Here is a 19,991-nt window from a genome sequence, read left to right on the forward strand (position 1 = left end):
TGTTATTTTTAAAAATAATTTCAAACACAGTTCCCCCAGTGATCTTATAACAAGCAGGCATTTGAAGCAACTTTTTAATTGAACTGAATATCATACATAATAATTTAATATACATTTAGAAAAGTACCCAGATCATAAGTTACATATAGCTTGAGGAGTTTTCACATAGTGAACACACCTGTATGACTATTACCCAAAAGAAAGAGATCATTGTCAGCATCCCAGAAGCCCTACAGCTACTAACACCTCTCCTGTCACTTCCTTCCTCCAAGGTAACCAGTATTCTGACCCCTCACAGCACATTTTGTTTTGGCATAAGTTCAATTTTCATCCTAAGGATGAGGAGCCAAGGGTTCAGGAAGCTGCCGTGACCCCTCCATGGTCACACAATTCTCCAGCCAGCCAGATCCAGGTCTCATTTCCAGTCCTGGGCCCTGTCTTCTATCCCATACTGCTACATTTCCCTTCAATCTTCTGGAAAATAGAGATGATTTTGTACCATACTTGTTGTTCATATCTATTTAATACTAACAGAAAGCTGTGATGATCATCCTGAATATGGATGTCCAAATAGGACTTTTATAAGAATATTCCAGGCAGCAAGCACCACTCCTTGTTGTAGCCTTTCTACCCCTTCTTATGAATGGAATCACGCTGCAAAAATCAAAGCTCTTACCAATTTTCAGTCCTAATGTCACACAGCTAAATAATTACATTCGTGTCATCTTTGGAATGCAACGTGTTGCTAATATTTTTTTCAAATCCTGGTGAAATAGCTCAAATATTGGTAAAGGGGAGAAACTTCCAAGCAAGTGGCTGCAAGAGACACATAAAAACAGTGTAATTCTGATAATTACCAGATAATAAAGTTAGTGGTGTCTATAAATAAATTATACCTTTCTTCAAAAAAGTTAATGCAAATGATTTTTTTTTTTTGCCTCACTTTGTTTTCTCTAATTAGCTGACATTTAAGTGGGTTGACCTTACTCTCCACTTTCCCTTTGACCTGGAGAAAAAGAATTTGTCAGACACTGCTGATTTTTCAAAGTTATCACCTTACAACTTCCAAATTAAGCTTCTGGATTAAGCTTGGTCCAAAACTCACCTTAAAAAAACAAATTATTTATTTTCAACGTAGAGCAATTCTGATACTGAGCTAAGATCAGAATTTATATGAGCTATGTTTTCTGAAAAAGAGAAATGATGGATATTTTGCTAATACATTGCATATAACTGTAGATAATGAGCCTACAATAGCTGAAGACTATTAAAATTATGCAGGAAAAAAAATCTCATCCCTAAAAGAATGGGTGAGCAAAAGCTTCTCCCCCTCTATAATGTCAGCATTAGAAAGCAACCGGAAAATAGAAAAAGTAAAAACTTCTGAATGAGGTAATACAGAAAAACCATTCTCTCTATTGCACTGAATTATTCAGAAATATAATGAAATTCCAGGAAACATCAGATGCTGCAGGTACACGAAGATAATTTTGTTTTTTATAACCAATTTCAAGCAGATAAATACTAGAATCCTTTCCAATTTCTCCCTTATGAAACTGAAGTGTCACCAAGATTTACAGCCCCCTCAAGTTCCCTTTTCAGAGGAACAATTCATTTACATAAACAGATAATCCTAGATAAAAATTTCCATTAGACAAAGGTGAAATGGATCAATTTTCTCTGCCAAGACAAATCTTAAATCTTGAACAGATAGGGTCATTATTACACCAGCCCCATTTCAGAAATAATGTATTTTTAAAAAATCAGCCGATAGCAGCCATTTCCAGCTTTCCAATTATCTTTAAGAAAAGCTTATTCTGTGGACAATAAAGCACATTACTGCACAATATGATACAGTCCATAAAGATCACAATGTTTTATGAAAGGTTAAAGAAAGCTCAGCACATTTAGGGGAATGTCATAACCCGCGAAGTCTTTCAAGACTTCAGCTGAAGCTGAGGGCATGCTGTGCAAACACGGTACAAGGCAACTCAGTATTCCTTTCGGTATCAAAACACTGAAGGAAAAAGCATATGCTAGGATGATTCTATTATGAATTCTGCGATTCCTACAGATAAGATGGGAGAGAAATCAAATCACAAGAAATATCTCTCTTTGTTTTTGAAACAACCGGATTCACTCATATGAGAGTTACATGTCCAGAAGAAGGCAAGTATATTTCTTGGTACTTAGTGTCTCGCTGTCTCATTGCTCTCTTTAAGCAACTCTTTCATGCTGTTTCATTAATATTAATAAAACTATAGAGAATTAAGAAGTTATCTGGTTTCCCCCCATTCTTTGTAAAATGCCCTAGTAATTTTAAATGACTAAGGAGCAAGGGATGTGTGCAATGATACTCACATAATAATTACACAAAGGAAGTCCAAATTCTTGGACGCCTCATATACACACACACACACACACATATTAGTTTCAGTATGAGTCTCGAGATTTAGAGCTCACTCCATATTTTCTTCTGTACCAACCAACAACTGTATGAAACTGTTTCAGAGGCTAATGCTTTCTTATCAAATTAAGAGAGAAATAATTCACTGTGCCTGTAACAGGCAAGGCTACAAAGGGGTAAAAGATAAAGGAGACCCAGTCTCAGTCCTTTCAGGAACTTATGCGCACCATGGAAGGTGTGGGGTGCAGGTTGGGGGCAGACTACTTAAATGTGAAATTCAGATTAAAATTAGAATATAGAACTGGATGAAAGAAAATTCCACCAGATTCATTCAAATTGCCATGACCTTAAAAGAATGTGATTCTGAAAACTCCCAAAATTATAGTTTGAGGTGAATAACAGCTTTGAAGAAGCTTGAGACAGTCTTTTCCACGCTATCCAGAGATGGGGAAATACCTAAATTTTCTGAATACTATTGTATGAGAGAATCCACTGAAGTCCTGGTTATTATTTTTTAAATGATTTTTACATAAAATTCATATCAAGTACAGTCTTCTACATTATGTAACTAAAACAAGATTCAGTTCAGGAAATAAATTACCTTTAACACAATCATAAATTAAACAGATATTTAAGCTATATTCAAATATTTTATTTAAAGGAAACTAAGCAGAGGCAGAGTCAAATACACTGTTCATTCTTCTAATAGGACAGACCACCTAGGAGAAGTAAGAAGTGGAGGGAGGAGAGAAAATTAATCTGCCCCATATTTCCAAAGGCCAAAGTTTTTATGTAATAGGCCAAAATAGCAAGGGAAAAAGAATGTGGCTGCCTAGTTGTCATTTGAATAATAGAGATTTACAGGTCAAAAAATAGATGAGGTTAGATTGCATGGTTCTGGGGTTGAGCCAGGTAGATTGAATATAGGCAAATTCTTCTCCTGATTGCATGTTCTCATGTTACACCAGAGACAGGAAACTGATACACCAGCATTTCCCCCTCTAAAACAGTTGTCCATACTGAGCTTCTTATTAATGCTATTCTTCCTTGCTTGCTTCTTTTTTTCACCTGCCCAGAAGACACGAATATCAGGAGAAAGTTCAGAAGAAACTTCCCTTCCATGTCCACGTAACAGGTGCATGCCTGTGATCAAAATACTTAGTAGGAATAGAAAATAAGTCTTCAGTCCTATAATGAGATGGGAAAAATAATTTTATACTTAAAATTGGCACCAGACTCTTTGTTGTGGGGTGGGAAGGACACCTTGATAACTACTTGGAATAGAAAATGAGACCTCAAAGGATTAGGCTACACTCTGAATATGACAAGGAAAGAAAAATATGTCTTTCTAACAATGAGAGGAAGATAAAGCAGGAGTGGGGAGCAGAAGCAGGTGGGGCTACAGAAATGGCAGAATGCTGTAAGGAACACAAAGTGACTTGCCACTAAAATCCACAACAAACTCACCAAATGTTTGATGTGAGTGAATTTCATACAGAAACCAATAAAGGAGCAAAACAGTAAATTCAAGTGAAAATAGCAAAGCCTCTTGCAAAGGCAGGAACAGACCACAAGCACATGAACCAATGAAATCAGTAGAAATCTTCAGGAAGCTTAGAACCCTAAAGGGTAGTGGGATTCGAGGTTGGAGGCTATCCTACCTTGCTGTCAAGTTTGGAGAATTCCCAGGTGTCTGTCTGGAATAAGATTTCTAAGCTACCTTTTGTTTGCAGGGGGTCTTTACAAGTCAATAGAAGGAACGTGAAGGAGAAACTTGTGGCATTGCTTTTACAAGCATACTTTTCTAAGTGTACGTGCACCTTAAATGTCATTTTAACTTTTTATGTGCATGTAAATAGCTATTATTTCAGTTGCTGGAATATTAGTCACAACATCTAATGATGTGGAGATTGTTGCCTTATAAAACTCACAGCTGGGTAGCTACATGGCTCAAGGCAAAAGCCTATTTTAAAATCCATTGCTTTAGGAGGAGAATGTTTATTAAAACATATATCTATTAAAAATATATGATGCCTCATTGGTCATTCTCTGTGTTGCAGTGCCAACCACAGTTTTTCCAGCAGGGCTGAGTTGATACCTGAAAACCTGGCAAGGTCCACAGCCTCATAATTTACCAGTCCATCAAAAAATAAATAAATCCCAATAACCAGAAAGTAAATCACCAAAGGTGCCTGCACAGCAGCCCATAAACTCATGTTTACACAGGCTCCATGGGGGTAGTCATTGCTGTCAGTCAAATATTTCTAAGCGTGTAGGCAAGTGAATGCTCAAAAAGGAATAAATGCTTGATCTCCTTGTAACAGAAGTTAAATGAATTAATAATAAAGATACAGTAAGTGGGACTGATATTTGTAAAATGTAGAAAAGTGTGCTGGGGACAATAAGGAAGACTAATAACTGGTGTTACAAGGACTGAAAAAACATATAGAAAGACTGGTAACTTCATGTAATTAAGCTACAATCTACCTTCAGTAGTTCTCACAATGTTGCTTAAGTTATTAGAGGAAGATAATTTTTTCACCAACAGTAACAAACTAAGAGTAATTTGTAGGGATAAAGTATTTCCAAATAAAAACTCCTGCCTTTTAAAAATGTACCATTAGTCCAATGTCTACCCTTGTTTAAAAAGTAGATTACTTAATCTCTAGATATTCTATCATCTAAAATAAATAGTTGAATATATATATTTTGTCTGAACCCAGTAGAGGTTCCATAAACATATGGTTCACTGAATCCAAGTCCTTTAATTGTGCTTATTTTCCTTTTTGCCACCAACTTTGCACAATTACTTTGCCTTAATACTATTTCCATCAGGGTAAATCCCAAAAAAGGTAGAGATGGAAATGTTTAAAGAGGGTGAAGGTAACAACGCATCTGAAGATGTTTTTCAACAAAGTTGTAAAACTAGATTTAGAATAAGGCTTATCTTTGACTTTCAACTATTCTAATTCTCTGTTTTTCACCATCATCATGATATAGAAGCAATGGAAAGGTCATTCAACTGAAACCTAGAGAGCAATGGAACTAATGAATTGATCAAGTAACTTTCGCAAAGCCAGTGGCATAGAACCTCTAAATCTATCTTTCTGGAACCCAATTAAGGGCTCTATTTCATGCTGATCCCATGTCTCTGCTTTGCCTTTATGTACACGCATCCAGGGGTCTGTAAGAACCCTGGAGTACACCTACCAGCTCCTTCCAGCTACCCACTTTGAGGCACTCATTTCTCCAGTTGCCTGGATGTTCCAGGTGCCATTGGTTCACAGCTGAGTCCCTCCCTGGGCATTACCCTCAACAGAAGGGAGCTGGCTCACCCCAAATAAAGCAATTTCCCATGGGGCAGCCCCACAGCCAGTAAGTAGTCAGTATGGGCATACAACCCCCTAGAACCTGACCTATAATAGGGTTTCTCTTTTAACTTACAGCAAAATTTGACTGAAACCTGAGAGGAAAAGCCCCATTGAAAGCTATCCAACGTGTATCCATTGCCATTTTTTTTGTGCGTAGTTGATCTCTATTGTTCCACATATGGAATGCTCTATTGTTAATAGCCATCCCTTTACTGAGAGAGAGAAATTATATTAATTTTATAGAAAAGTGGGATTAACTCTCTACTGAACTCAGTAGAGAATTATTTCATATCTCCTATCAATACTACCTTATTCATGCCCCTTCCTCAGTCAATTGTGGCCATATTCCTAGAGTAGAAAGAAAAAATAGACCTGAAATTGAATCGTTTATGAATACTTCCATAGGAAATAGGCCAATTTTAACCAATTTTCACCTTTATAATTCAGTAACTCCCTTGAATGGAGATGTCTACTGTGGCCTACCTGGGATGTCACAAGAACTAGCAATTTTGAGGTTTTCTTACCTGTTGGAAGGTCTAGATCACCTCCACTCACCAAGTCTTTTCTCCAACTACCAGGTTGTAATAGGTAAAATTATTCTTCCATCCTTAGAGTTGTTCATCCAGACTTATTTGGAGAAATAATAAATGTTTCAAAATGTAGGGTTTTTACTTTGGTAGCCATGGTACATTTGTTTCCTATCACTGCTATACCAAATTTCCACAAATGTTGTGGTTCAGAACAATGCAAACTTATTATCTCACGATTCTGTAGTTCAAAAGTCTGAAATATGCCTTACAGGCTACAATAAAGGTGTTGGCAAGGCTGAGTTCCTTCTGGAGGCCCTAGGAGAGAGTTCAGCTTACCTTTTCTAGCTTCTAAAAGCTGCCCACACCCCTTGAATCATGGCCCCACCCTTCATCTTCAAGGCCAGCAGTGTAGCATCCTCAAAAGTCTGTCTCTCTGCTTCTGTCACAATTTGCTTACTCTGACTCTCCTGTCTCCCTAGTATAAAAGATAACCTCCCATCTCAAACCCTTAATCACATCTGCAAGATTCCTTTTGTTGTGTAGTTTAACATATTTGCAGATTCCGAGATTAGACCATGGACATCTTTGGGGGACCATTTTTCAGCCTACCTTACATGGCTGTTTATTTTTCCAAGGAAAAGAAAAATAATTACCTGCATTCTCTAGGAGAACTAGTTCTAAAGTTTAGGTCACAGTCACACCTCATAAATATTGGCTCAGGCTTTTCTCCCCAGTTCTGCAGCTGCATAACCAAACACCATTGTGCTAATAGAAGCTCATCCACTCAGCTGCATAACCAAACACCACTGTGCTAATAGAAGCTCATCCACTCAGCTGCATAACCAAACACCACTGTGCTAATAGAAGCTCATCCACTCAGTTGCCTGGTTTCTGCTAACTCAGCAGGGAGCCTATAAATTTGGTGAAGCTGTATTTGTGGGAATCCTTTCCCAGGTTTAGAGGGGTGGAGAGTTAAGACTACAACCTTCCTTTAAACAGGCAAAAACTGAAACTATTTAACTGAAAGTACTGTCAAATATTTTCTTGTATAACTCAAGAATCAAAGAAAATGAAAATGTAGACTTTTATAACTTGCAGGGCTCTTAGGGGATCTATTTAATGAATTCTCTCATTTTACCAGCAGAAAGATCAAGTCAAGCTCACCAGCCTCTGAGTAGCAAACCTGAGACTTGGTCTCCTTATCTTCTGCCCCACCGCCAGGAAGGAAGAAAGGAAGGCAGTAAGTAAAAAGGGAAGGAAGGAAGGGAGGGAGGAAAGAAAAAAAGGATTAAAATCATTTGGGCATCCATCCTATACCAGATTCATACAAACCACTTTGCTGCATATTATATCATGTTATCCCTACAAATACCCTGAGCGATATAGGGGTGCTGACTTGATTTTTATACATCAGATAACCAAAATGCAAAGAGATCCAGTGGGTCCACTCAAGTGCAGACACCTGATATAGTCAGCTCTTGATTAATGAGGATAAAGGTGAAGAGAGATGAAAGTCATGTATAATTCAAAACCCTGATTAAAACAAAACTAGTCTGAATCTGGTACCAAGTAAATTTATATAAACATATTTTATTGTAATTATATCTAATATTTAGGAACACATTTACCACTCCACAGATGCCCAAAAGTGTAAAAATAACCCTAGTGCAACTCATTAGGAACACTAAACACCAAATGTGTCACTTGATGAGAAACTGCTAAAGGCTTTTTAATAAATAGTCTAATTTCTATTTGCTTCCCAGTTAATCTCTTTTTTAAAATGTTAGAACACAACTAAGTTGGGCAGAGGTGTAATCTCAATGTTTAGATCTTCCTCTGTTTTCTCCTTCTCACTTAATTTCTCAACCCTGTCTTTAGAGTTCTTGAATCCATGATCCTCCTAATTCTATTTGGTTTTGCTTATAGTAAGCAAAAACTTCCTTTTTGAGGGACCATTGACTCTGGGATGGAACCTAGAAATAACCTAGTGGTCTCACTAGAGGAGTTCTGATGATTACCAGGAACCTGCAATAGAAGCCTTCAGATATGTGGATGTTTGTACTGATTGGGGATAATTTTTCTATTTTATGCATTTTAATGCATTTTCTATTAATCAACAGACAGAGAACACAACCCCAAGTAACTGGGCAATGATCAGGGCTACAAAGCTGGAATGTGAATTCAGCTTTCCAGGATTCCCAAGCTTGTTACTGCCCATAAAGCAGGACACAGACACACAGAGATATGTGCTCAAAACCTGTCTTAAAGCCATATACAAAGACAGCATCACTTTGAATTATTCTACAAAACAGTGCCTGAAAGTTGTGCATGAGGTAAATTTCCATTAAAAGAATCACAAATTGATATTTTATTTTGAAGCTATTTACAGAGGTGTGTTATACAAGTCCTGAAAATGTGTCTCCCTGACCATGTCACATGCATGGGTACAGGAACACAGGCACACACATGCACATATACACACGCCCCTTCACCTGGCTGACTTTTTCATCACTCCTCATCACTTCATCAGGCAAGCCTTCCCAAAACCCTCCAGACTCAGCTCAATCCCCCTCATCTTCTCATTGTCTCTGCAGCTCTTACCACAGTTGCCAACTGGCTCATTATTTGTTAGCAGAATAGGATAGTGTTTAAGTGTCAGATTCTCAAGCCAGTCTTCCTGGGTTCAAATATCAGTTCTGTCACCTACTGGTTGTGAGATCTTGAGCAAGCTCTTAACCTTGCTTTGCCTCAGTTTCCTCACCTGTAAACTAGAGATCAGAGTTCCATCTTCTGGGATTACTGAGTGGAATACATGAGATAGCACATGTTGTAAAATATTTGGGAAAGTGTCCAGTATAGAGTAAGTTCTATACAGGTATTTGCTATTATTATTTATCAGCTGTGAACATCACTCGTTATGCTGTAAGGTGCACAAAGGCTGGAATTATTTCTGTATTTCCCACTCCTCGTATCTGCTTTCAAATAGTTTTTGGAGGAAGAAAGCTGTGAAATCCCAAAGTTTCCTCTGCCATCACTAAATGTCTTCATCTCATTCACAGCTCTTCCATATTCTCTATGGTCACCACCATTGGAGCGGCTGTTACTACAGCTACCACAGCCCCTTTACTGACACATCCAAATACCTTAAGTTCAAAAGGCTGTGGCATCAGATTCAGAAAGAAGAGTGCTAATTCTAAAAGATAGCCATTCGAGCAGCAGCAATGTAACAGATATTTTGTTGATTCAGCAATTATTTCAAAGGTAACAAAAACTCAACAATAGAGGAGGCAGGAGCTTAAGCTCCAGAAGAAACACACCAACAACTACAAATTCACAGCCACTATCCACCAAGGAGGTACTAAATAATAGTCAGAATAACAATAACAAAAACAACAATGAAAGCACGAAGACGCTTTCAAGGGAGGCACCATAGCAGAGTCATTACGAGCTCAAGACGTTGATCCTGCCAATCTGGGTCTCAAGCCCGTCTCTGTTACTTACTAGCTGTGAAACGCTGAGCTGTTTCTTAATTTTTACGTGATTTAGCTTCCTCATCTGAAAAATGAAGATAAAAATAGTATCAGCACCACTACAGTACTACTATAAGGACTAAAGAATTACCTTTTGTAGAGAACTTGGAACAGTGACTGGCACATAAAAAGTATTCAATTAATGTGGGTTATTTTTGTTAATTGAAAGTTTTTACAGACATATCTCAAAGGACCAGCACTGAGAGTTTCCACACATATATTATGCAGACACACACATACTCAAGACCTCTTCCCCAACACCTCACATTAACACTGCACTTTGAGACAGTAAGTGTGTACCCTCTCAGGCCCTTTCCTCGGGCTCTTACACAAAGCCAAGAGTTCTGCCTGTTGCTCTTTCCCTTGATGTGACTATTAACTGTGTGAAGACAGGTATCTTAAATCAATCTAGGCATGGCTACCATTATTTCAATGCAGAACATGGACTAATAGTCCCAGCTTTACTTCTCAATCGAGGCTTTGTGTAAGAAGAAGAGCTTCCTATCCAGGTTTTCTTATGAACACACAAAGACCAATCTTTTATCCATGGCCTACCCCAGTGTTTACCAAACTTGAATACATCTGAAGACTTGCAAAGCTCTATCACTTTCTGTCTGAGAGACATATTCCAACCCTTAAATTTATGAAAGACTCAACAAGCTGAAAAAGCAAGCAATACAATTTCGGAGGAGTAGTTTATCCAAGCATACACAGACAGTAAAAAGTAGAACTATGCTTTAAAACACTTCTTTTGACTTTAGTACAATGTTTTCTTTTAACATTTATTTATTCAAGAAGTTTGGAATTTAGAAATCGTGGAGATGATTGGGCAAACCTAATACTAAAGGAAAAGTCAGATAATCCATAAAATCATTGCTTTTTATCCCCTTAAGAAAGCTGAGAACACTAATAAAGCTAACTTAACTAAAATCTATATAGTTATGATCCCGTTCTATAAAAGATGAGACCAGTGAATTTTTCATCCCTGGTGGAGTAGCAGGAAACAGAATCTACCATAGAAAAGAAAATGAGAAACTACATGAATCCTAAACAACTATTAAGACCTGTGTGTGAACTGGCTTGACATGCTGGAGTCCCAAGGAACCCATCCACACCCTCAAGCTGTACTCACCTGCCAGCACTTTACCACAGGTCTTCACCAGGCACATAGGAGGACTATCCTGAAGACTGAGGGAAAGTCAAGAAATCTGACAGAGAGATCCTTGAGGCATGTGAACCTTCCCTAAGTGCAAGGCAGCATCCCAGTGAAGACTGGAGTCAGGGCAGAAGAGTTAAAAGAAATCTGTCTGAGAAAGACTAGGCCTTCACTAGGTCAAAACAGTTGCAACTGAGGCCAGAAATAAGGCAGAAGAACTGAGAACAGTTCCTCAGAGTGTTGTGAACTTTCATTAAGTACAAAGCACTGGATGCCAAAGGCTTGAACTAGCAGAGCAAAAAGAAGAGAGACCTCCTGAGATTAATAAAGTCGGAAACAGGGAAGGAAAAAGAACTCCCTAGCAACCAAAACAGTCTGTGAGCATACAGAGATCTCTGAAATCTTGCCAATGCTCAGATCACAAGCCCTAGTGACAGAAAAGACCTTATTTTGTTTTCAAAACATTTGAAGTCAGTCGTAAACTAATCCAACTAAAGCTGAAATAAAACCCACATACCTCAAATATACAACAGATTTCCTCAACTTTCCCAAGCCAAGGCCTAACAAAAAAAAAGTATGCACTTTTCTAGGGTAAAAAAAAATATTAATTTTCTCAATCTCTACTTTTTTCTCACAATGTCCAACATACAGTAAGAAATTTTGAGACACACAAAAAGAAAAAAATGTGAACAATAATCAAATGAGAAAACAGTCAACAGGCTGAGACTCTAGAAGGTACAGATGTTAGATTTATCAGGGGGTAACTTCAGCATAACTATGATAAATATGTCAAATAATTCAGTGGAAAAGGTGGATATACATGCATGAATATACAGAGAATTTCAGCAGAGTAATGAAAAGTATAAAAAGAAAGCAAACTGAAATGTCAAAAATTTTTTAAATACACTATCATTAAAAGTGAATACATATTAGGAGCCTAAGAGGCCACGAAACACAACAGTAGCCTATTAACAGCAGCAAAAAGAAGCAATAAACCTGAGGACAGGTCAATTATCAAAAATAAATAAATAAAAGGGGGAATGAGTAAAAAACTTGAGTCTATGATCTCTAGGACAATATTAAGTAGTCTAGTAAATATGTAATTGCATCCGTGAGAGATAGAAAATGGGTCAGAAAAAATACTTGAAAACATAATGACCAAGAATTTCTCAAAATCGATTAAAAATATCCAACTTCAGCATCAAGAATCATAGTAATCCCAAAAAAGGATAAACACAAAAACAGAACTAGGCACACCATATTCACTCTGTAGATAGCCAAAGACGACACAAAAATCTTAAAAGCAGTCAGAGAAAAAAGAAACATTACACAGACGAAAACAATGATAAAATTGTCTGATTTCTCTTCAGAAACAATGAAGGCCAAAACAATAGAATGACATCTTTAAAGAGCTGAAAGTAAAACATGTTAGTCTGGAATTCTGTATAGGATTCTAAATAGATTCTACATAAAATTGTAGCATAGTCCTATATCCTACAAAAATGAAAAATAAAGACATGTTCATACCCTTCTCCCCAAACCAGATTTTTTTTCTGGGAGATCTACACAAGAAATGCTAAAAGAAATTCTTCAGGGCCGGGCATGGTGGCCCACACCTGTAATCCCAGCACTTTGGGAGGCCGAGGCAGGAGGATCACGAGGTCAGGAGTTCCAGACCATCCTGGCTAACACGGTGAAACCCCATCTCTACTAAAAATACAAAAAATTAGCTGGGCGTGGTTGGGGGCGCCTGTAGTCCCATCTACTTGAGAGGCTGAGGCAGGAGAATGGCATGAACCCAGGAGGCGGAACTTGCAGTGAGCCGAGATTGAGCCACTGTACTCGTCTGGGCGACAGAACAAGATTCCGTCTCAAAAAACAAAACAAAACAAAACAAAAAACCCAGAAATTCTTCAACGTGTACATAATAGACACATAAAATAGGTAAAACAAACCATCTGGCAAAATCCAACATCCATTCCTCATAAAATGACTCAGTGAAGGAGAAACTGAAGAGAATTTTTTCAACCTAAAGAAAGCACCTATGAAAATGTATTATACTGGAAGATAAAAGACCAGAACAGGACAAGAATTTCCACTCTCACCACTTCTATTCAACTTTGTCCTGGAGGTTTCAGCTAGTACAATTAAAAAAAAAAAAAAAAACCCACAGGAATCAGAAAAGAAGGAATAAAACTGTCTTTATTCACAGAGAATATGATTATTTGTATAGAAATATGATGGAATCGAGAATAAAAGTTACTTGTACTAATAAGTAAGCTTAGCAAGATTTTGGGATACAAGATCAGCATATAAAATCAACTGAATTTCTATATACTAGCAATAAGTTATTGGAAACTGAATGTTTTAAATGTCACTAATGATAACATAAAAATATATGAAATAGGGATAATTTACATAAAAGATGTGGAAAACTTATAAATAGAAATCTCAAAACATTGTTGAGAAAAAAATAAAGAAAAAACAAAATAAATAGATATATTAATTGGCCAGTATTATATAAAATATTACTCAATATTTTAAAGATGTCATTTCTTCCCAAATTATTCTACAGATTCCAGCAAATTCCAATTAAAATTCCAGGAGGACTTTTGTAGAAATTGACAAAACACACATGAAAATGCAAAGAACCTAAAATAGTCAACAGCAATGTTTTTTTTTAAGCTCAGTGGCAAGAAACAATAGCAACTTTAAAAAAGAACAAACAAGTTGCAGGGTTAACACTATTTGATTCAAGACTTATTGTAAGTAATCAAGTAAATGTAGTACTTGTAACATACACGAGTAGATCAATGAAGAAATAGACCTGGCCGGGCTCAGTGGCTCGTGCCTGTAATCCCAGCACTTTGGGAGGCGGAGGCGGGAGGATCATCTGAGGTCAGGAGTTCAAGACCAGCCTGGCCAATGGTGAAACACCATCTTTACTAAAAATACAAAACAAACAAACAAACAAAAAAAAAAACTAGCCGGGCATGGTGACATGTGCCTGTAATCCCAGCTACTCAGGAGGCTGAGGCAGGAGAATCACTTGAACCCAGGAGGCGGAGGTTGCAGTGAGCTGAGATTGTGCCATTACACTCCAGCCTGGGCGACAGAGCGAGACTGTGTCTCAAAAAAAAGAAAGAGAGAGAGAGAGAGAAAGAGAGAGAGAAAGAAAGAGAGACCCACACATACATGAGCAAATGTTTTCCACAAGGATGCAAAGAAGATCCAATAGAGAAAGGATAATCTTTTCAAACACAATGCTGGAGCAACTGCATATCCAAATGCAAAAAAGAAACTTGAATCTGCCCCTTGTGCCACATGCAAAAATTAATTTAAAATGAATCATTGACTTAACTGAAAATAAAATGTCAAAACTTCTTTTTAAAATAGGAGAATAACTTTTGTGACCTTATGATAGGCAGATTTTTTAGATATAACAAAAATAATCTATGAAAGAACAAACTGACAAATTGGACCTTATCAAAATTAAATGTACTGTTCTTCAAAAGATACTGCTAACAGAATGAGAAAATAAGCCACAGGATGGAAGGATATATTTCCAAATGATTTCTATGATTAAAAAAAAACTAGTATCCAGAATACATAATGATTCAAAACAAATTGAATCACTATATTCAAAACAAATAACACAATTTTTTAAAGGACAAAAGATTTGAACAGACACTTCAGCAAAAAAGATAATCAGTGGCAAATAAACACAAGAGTCTCAACATCATTAGTCATTATGGAAATGGAAATGGGAACCACAATAAGATGCCCCTTCATACCTGTGTAAATGGATAAAATTTTAAATATTAATAAACAAACAAATAAATAGAAATTGACCATAGAAAAACTGGAACTCTCATACACTTGATGGCAGAATTATAAAATAGTATAACCCATGATCACTGGAGGAAACAGAATAGATGTTCGTCAACAAATTGAAAATAAAACAACCATATGATCCAGCAATCCTACTTCCAGGTATGTATCCAAAGGAAATGAAATCAGTAAGTCAGTGAGATATCTGTACTTCTATGTTCATTGCAGATTATTCACAATTTCAAGACATAGAATCCACCTAAGTGTCTATTAATGGGAATAAATAAAATGTAATATATATACACAATGGAATAGTATTCAGCCTTAAAAAAGGAAACCTAACCATTTGTGACAACGTAGATAAACCTGGAGAATATTATGCTAAGTGCAGTAAGCCATGCACAGAAAGACAAATACTGTATGCTCTTACTTATATGTGGAATCTAAAAGAGTTGAACTCATAGAAGCAGAGAATTGAAAGATGGTTACCAGGGGCTTGCGAATGTGGGGACAATATGGAGATGTTGGTCAAAGAGTGTAAAGTTTCAGTTAGACAGGAGAAATAAATTTTGGAGAACGATTACACAACATGGAGACTATAGTTAATAATAATATAAACTTGAAATTGCTGAAAGAGATTTTAACTGCTCTTACCACAAAAAAAAGCATGTGAAGTGATAGATATGTTAACAAGCTTGATGTAATCACTCCGCAATCCATACATATATCAAAACATCACACTGTACATCATAAATGTATACAATTTTTATTTGTCATTTAAGATATAGATTTGTAAATTAAATAAAATCAGAAAATACTACAACTACTTTGAAAAATAGTAGACTTTTTTAAGATTACCACAAAATCCAGCTGTTTTACTATTGGGCATTTACCCAAGAGAAATAAAAGAATATGTCCATATAAGACTTATTTTTATTTATTTATTATTTATTTATTTATTTATTTATACTTTAAGTTCTAGGGTACATGTGCAAAACGTGCAGGTTACATATGTATACATGTGCCATGTTGGTGTGCTGTACCCATTAACGCGTCATTTACATTAAGTATATCTCCTAATGCCATCCCTCCCCGCTCCCCCGACCCCACGACAGGCCCCAGTGTGTGATGTTCCCCTTCCTGAGTCCATGTGATCTCATTGTTCAATTCCCACCTATGAGTGAGAACATCGGGTGTTTGGTTTTTTGTCCTTGCGATAGTTTGCTGAGAATGGTTTCCAGCTTCATCCATGTCCCTACAAAGGACATGAACTCATCCTTTTTTATGGCTGCATAGTATTCCATGGTGTATATGTGCCACATTTTCTTAATCCAGTCTATCATTGACGGACATTTGGGTTGATTCCAAGTATTTGCTATTGTGACTAGTGCCACAATAAACATACGTGTGCATGTGTCTTTATAGCAGCATGATTTATAATCCTTTGGGTATATACCCAGTAATGGGATGGCTGGTTCAAATGGTATTTCTAGTTCTAGATCCTTGAGGAATCGCCATACTGTCTTCCACAATGGTTGAACTAGTTTACAGTCCCACCAACAGTGTAAAAGTGTTGCTGTTTCTCCACATCCTCTCCAGCACCTGTTGTTTCCTGACATTTTAATGATTGTCATTCTAACTGGTATATCATTGTGGTTTTGATTTGCATTTGCATTTGCATTTCTCTGATGGCCAGTGATGATGAGCATTTTTTCATGTGTCTGTTGGCTGCATAAATGTCTTCTTTTGAGAAGTGTCTGTTCATATCCTTCACCCACTTTTTGATGGGGTTTTTTTCTTGTAAATTTGTTCGAGTTCTTTGTAGGCTCTGGATATTAGCCCTTTCTCAGATGAGTAGATTGCAAAAATTTTTTCCATTCTGTAGGTTGCCTGTTCACTCTGATGGTAGTTTCTTTTGCTGTGCAGAAGCTCTTTAGTTGAATTAGATCCCATTTGTCAATTTTGGCTTTTGTTGCCATTGCTTTTGGTGTTTTAGACATGAAGTCCTTGCCCATGCCTATGTCCTGAATGGTATTGCCTAGGTTTTCTTCTAGGGTTTTTATGGTTTTAGGTCTAACATTTAAGTCTTTAATCCATCTTGAGTTAATTTTTGTATAAGGTGTAAGGAAAGGATACAGTTTCAGCTTTCTACTTATGGCTAGCCAGTTTTCCCAGCACCATTTATTAAATAGAGAATCCTTTCCCCATTTCTTGTTTTTCTCAGGTTTGTCAAAGATCAGATGGTTGTAGATGTGTGGTATTATTTTTGAGGGCTCTGTTCTGTTCCATTCGTCTATATCTCTGTTTTGGTACCAGTACCATGCTGTTTTGGTTACTGTAGCCTTGTAGTATAGTTTGAAGTCAGGTAGCGTAATGCCTCTAGCTTTGTTCTTTTTGCTTAGGATTCTCTGGGCAATGCAGGCTCTTTTCTGGTTCCATATGAGCTTTAAAGTAGTTTTTTCCAATTCTATGAAGAAAGTCATTGGTAGCTTGATGGGGATGGCACTGAATCCATAACTTACCTTGGGCAGTATGGCCATTTTCACGATATTGATTCTTCCTATCCATGAGCATGGAATGTTCTTCCATTTGTTTGTGTCCTTTTTTATTTTGTTTAGCAGTGGTTTGTACTTCTCCTTGAAGAGGTCTTCACATCCCTTGTAAGTTGAATTCCTAGGTATTTTATTCTCTTTGAAGCAATTGTGAATGGGAGTTCACTCATGATTTGGCTCTCTGTTTTTCTGTTATTGGTGTATAAGAATGCTTGTGATTTTTGCACATTGATTTTGTGTCCTGAGACTTTGCTGAAGTTGCTTATCAGCTTAAGGAGATTTCGGGCTGAGATGATGGGGTTTTCTAAATATACAATCATGTCATCTGCAAACAGGGACAATTTGACTTCCTCTTTTCCTAATTGAATGCCCTTTCTTTCTCCTGCCTGATTGCCCTGGCCAGAACTTCCAACACTATGTTGAACAGGAGTGGTGAGAGAGAGCATCCCTGTCTTGTGCCAGTTTTCAAAGCGAATGCTTCCAGGTTTTGCCCATTCAGTATGATATTGGCTGTGGGTTTGTCATAAATAGCTCTTATTATTTTGAGATACATCCCAACAATACCTAATTTATTGAGAGTTTTTATCGTGAAGGGCTGTTGAATTTTGTCAAAGACCTTTTCTGCATCTATTGAGATAATCATGTGGTTTTTGTCTTTGGTTCTGTTTATATGCTGGATTATGTTTATCGATTTGCATATGTTGAACCAGCCTTGCATCCCAGGGATGAAGCCCACTTGATCACGGTGGATAAGCTTTCTGATCCTGGATTCGGTTTGCCAGTATTTTATTGAGGATTTCTGCATCAATGTTCATCAGGGATATTTGTCTAAAATTCTCTTTTTTTTTTGTTATGTCTCTGCCAGGCTTTGGTATCAGGACAATGTTGGCCTCATAAAATGAGTTAGGGAGGATTCCCTCTTTTTCTATTGATTGGAATAGTTTCAGAAGGAATGGTACCAGCTCCTCCTTGTACCTCTGGTAGAATGCAGCTGTGAATCCCTCTGGTCCTGGACTTTTTTTGGTTGGTAGGCTATTAATCATTGCCTCAATTTCAGAGCCTGTTATTGGTCTATGCAGGGATTCAACTTCTTCCTGGTTTAGTCATGGGAGGGTGTATGTGTCCAAGAATTTATCCATTTCTTCTAGATTTTCTAGTTTATTTGTGTAGAGGTGTTTATAATATTCTCTGATGGTAGTTTGTATTTCTGTGGGATTGGTGGTGATATCTCCTTTATCATTTTTTATTGCATCCATTTGATTCTTCTCTCTTTTCTTCTTTATTAGTCTTGCTAGCGGTCTATCAATTTTGTTGATCTTTTCAAAAAACCAGCTCCTGGATTCATTGATTTTTTGGAGGGTTTTTGTGTCTCTATCTCCTTCAGTTCTGCTCTGATCTCAGTTATTTCTTGCCTTCTGCTAACTTTTAAATATGTTTGCTCTTGCTTCTCTAGTTCTTTTAATTGTGATATTAGGGTGTCAATTTTAGATCTTTCCTGCTTTCTCTTGTGGGCATTTAGTGCTATAAATTTCCCTCTACACACTGCTTTAAATGTGTCCCAGAGATTCTGGTATGCTGTATCTTTGTTCTCATTGGTTTCAAAGAACATCTTTATTTCTGCCTTCAGTTCATTATGCACCCAGTAGTTATTCAGGAGAAGGTCATTCAGTTTCCATGTAGTTGAGCGGTTTTGAGTGAGTTTCTTAATCCTGAGTTCTAGTTTGATTGCTCTGTGGTCTGAGAGACAGTTAGTTATAATTTCTGTTCTTTCATATTTGCTGAGGAGTGTTTTACTTCCAACTATGTGTTCAATTTTGGAATAGGTGCAATGTAGTGCTGAGAAGAATGTATATTCTGTTGATTTGGGGTGGAGAGTTCTGTAGCTGTCTATTAGGTCTGCTTGGTGCAGAGTTGAGTTCAATTCCTGGATATCCCTGTTAACTTTCTGTCTCGTTGATCTGTCTAATGTTGACAGGTCCACATAAGACTTATACACAAATGTCCACAGCAGCTTTATTTTTAATGGCCCAAACTGGAAAGAACCCAAATGTCCATGAGTAGATGAATGGATAAAGAAAGTATAGCATACCTATACAATGGAATATTACTCAGCAACAAAAATGAATAAGTTATTGGTATGTGCTACATTATAGCTGAGCCTCAAAATAATCAGGCTGAATAACAAAATTAGTATAATCTGGCTGGGCACAATGGCTCACGCCTGTAATCCCAGCACTTTGGGAGGCCGAGGCAGGCGGATCACAAGGTCAGGAGATCGAGACCATCCTGGCTAAAACAGTGAAACCCCATCTCTACTAAAAATACAAAAAATTAGCTGGGCGTGGTGGCGAGCGCCTGTAGTCCCAGCTATTCAGGAGGCTGAGGCAGGAGAATGGTGTGAACTCAGGAGGCAGAGCTTACAGTGAGCTTAGACGGCGCCACTGCACTCCAGCCTGGGTGCGACAGTGAGACTCCGTCTCAAAAACAAACAAACAAACAAACAAAAAGAGTATAATCTATATGATTCCGTGTGTATAACATTCGAGAAAATACAAACTAATATACAGTGATCCAAAGCAGATCAATGATTGCATAGGAACTGAGTAATGTACGG

General features: G+C 37.3%; 1 long non-coding RNA gene across 1 annotated transcript in view; it reads right to left on the minus strand.

Moving 5' to 3' along the window:
- Positions 1-11,201, minus strand: part of LOC106998343 (uncharacterized) — a 361,392-nt gene extending 350,191 nt beyond the window's left edge. The window contains exons 1-2 of the long non-coding RNA XR_003729654.2: positions 10,971-11,201; positions 9,810-9,863 (exon numbers count right to left, since the gene is read on the minus strand). This is a non-coding gene — a long non-coding RNA (uncharacterized LOC106998343). The remainder of the gene's footprint in view (positions 1-9,809; positions 9,864-10,970) is intronic.
- Between the last annotated feature and the right edge of the window lie 8,790 nt (positions 11,202-19,991).

The sequence above is a fragment of the Macaca mulatta genome, chromosome 5 (genome assembly GCF_049350105.2).
Source record: "Macaca mulatta isolate MMU2019108-1 chromosome 5, T2T-MMU8v2.0, whole genome shotgun sequence".
NCBI lineage: Eukaryota > Metazoa > Chordata > Mammalia > Primates > Cercopithecidae > Macaca > Macaca mulatta.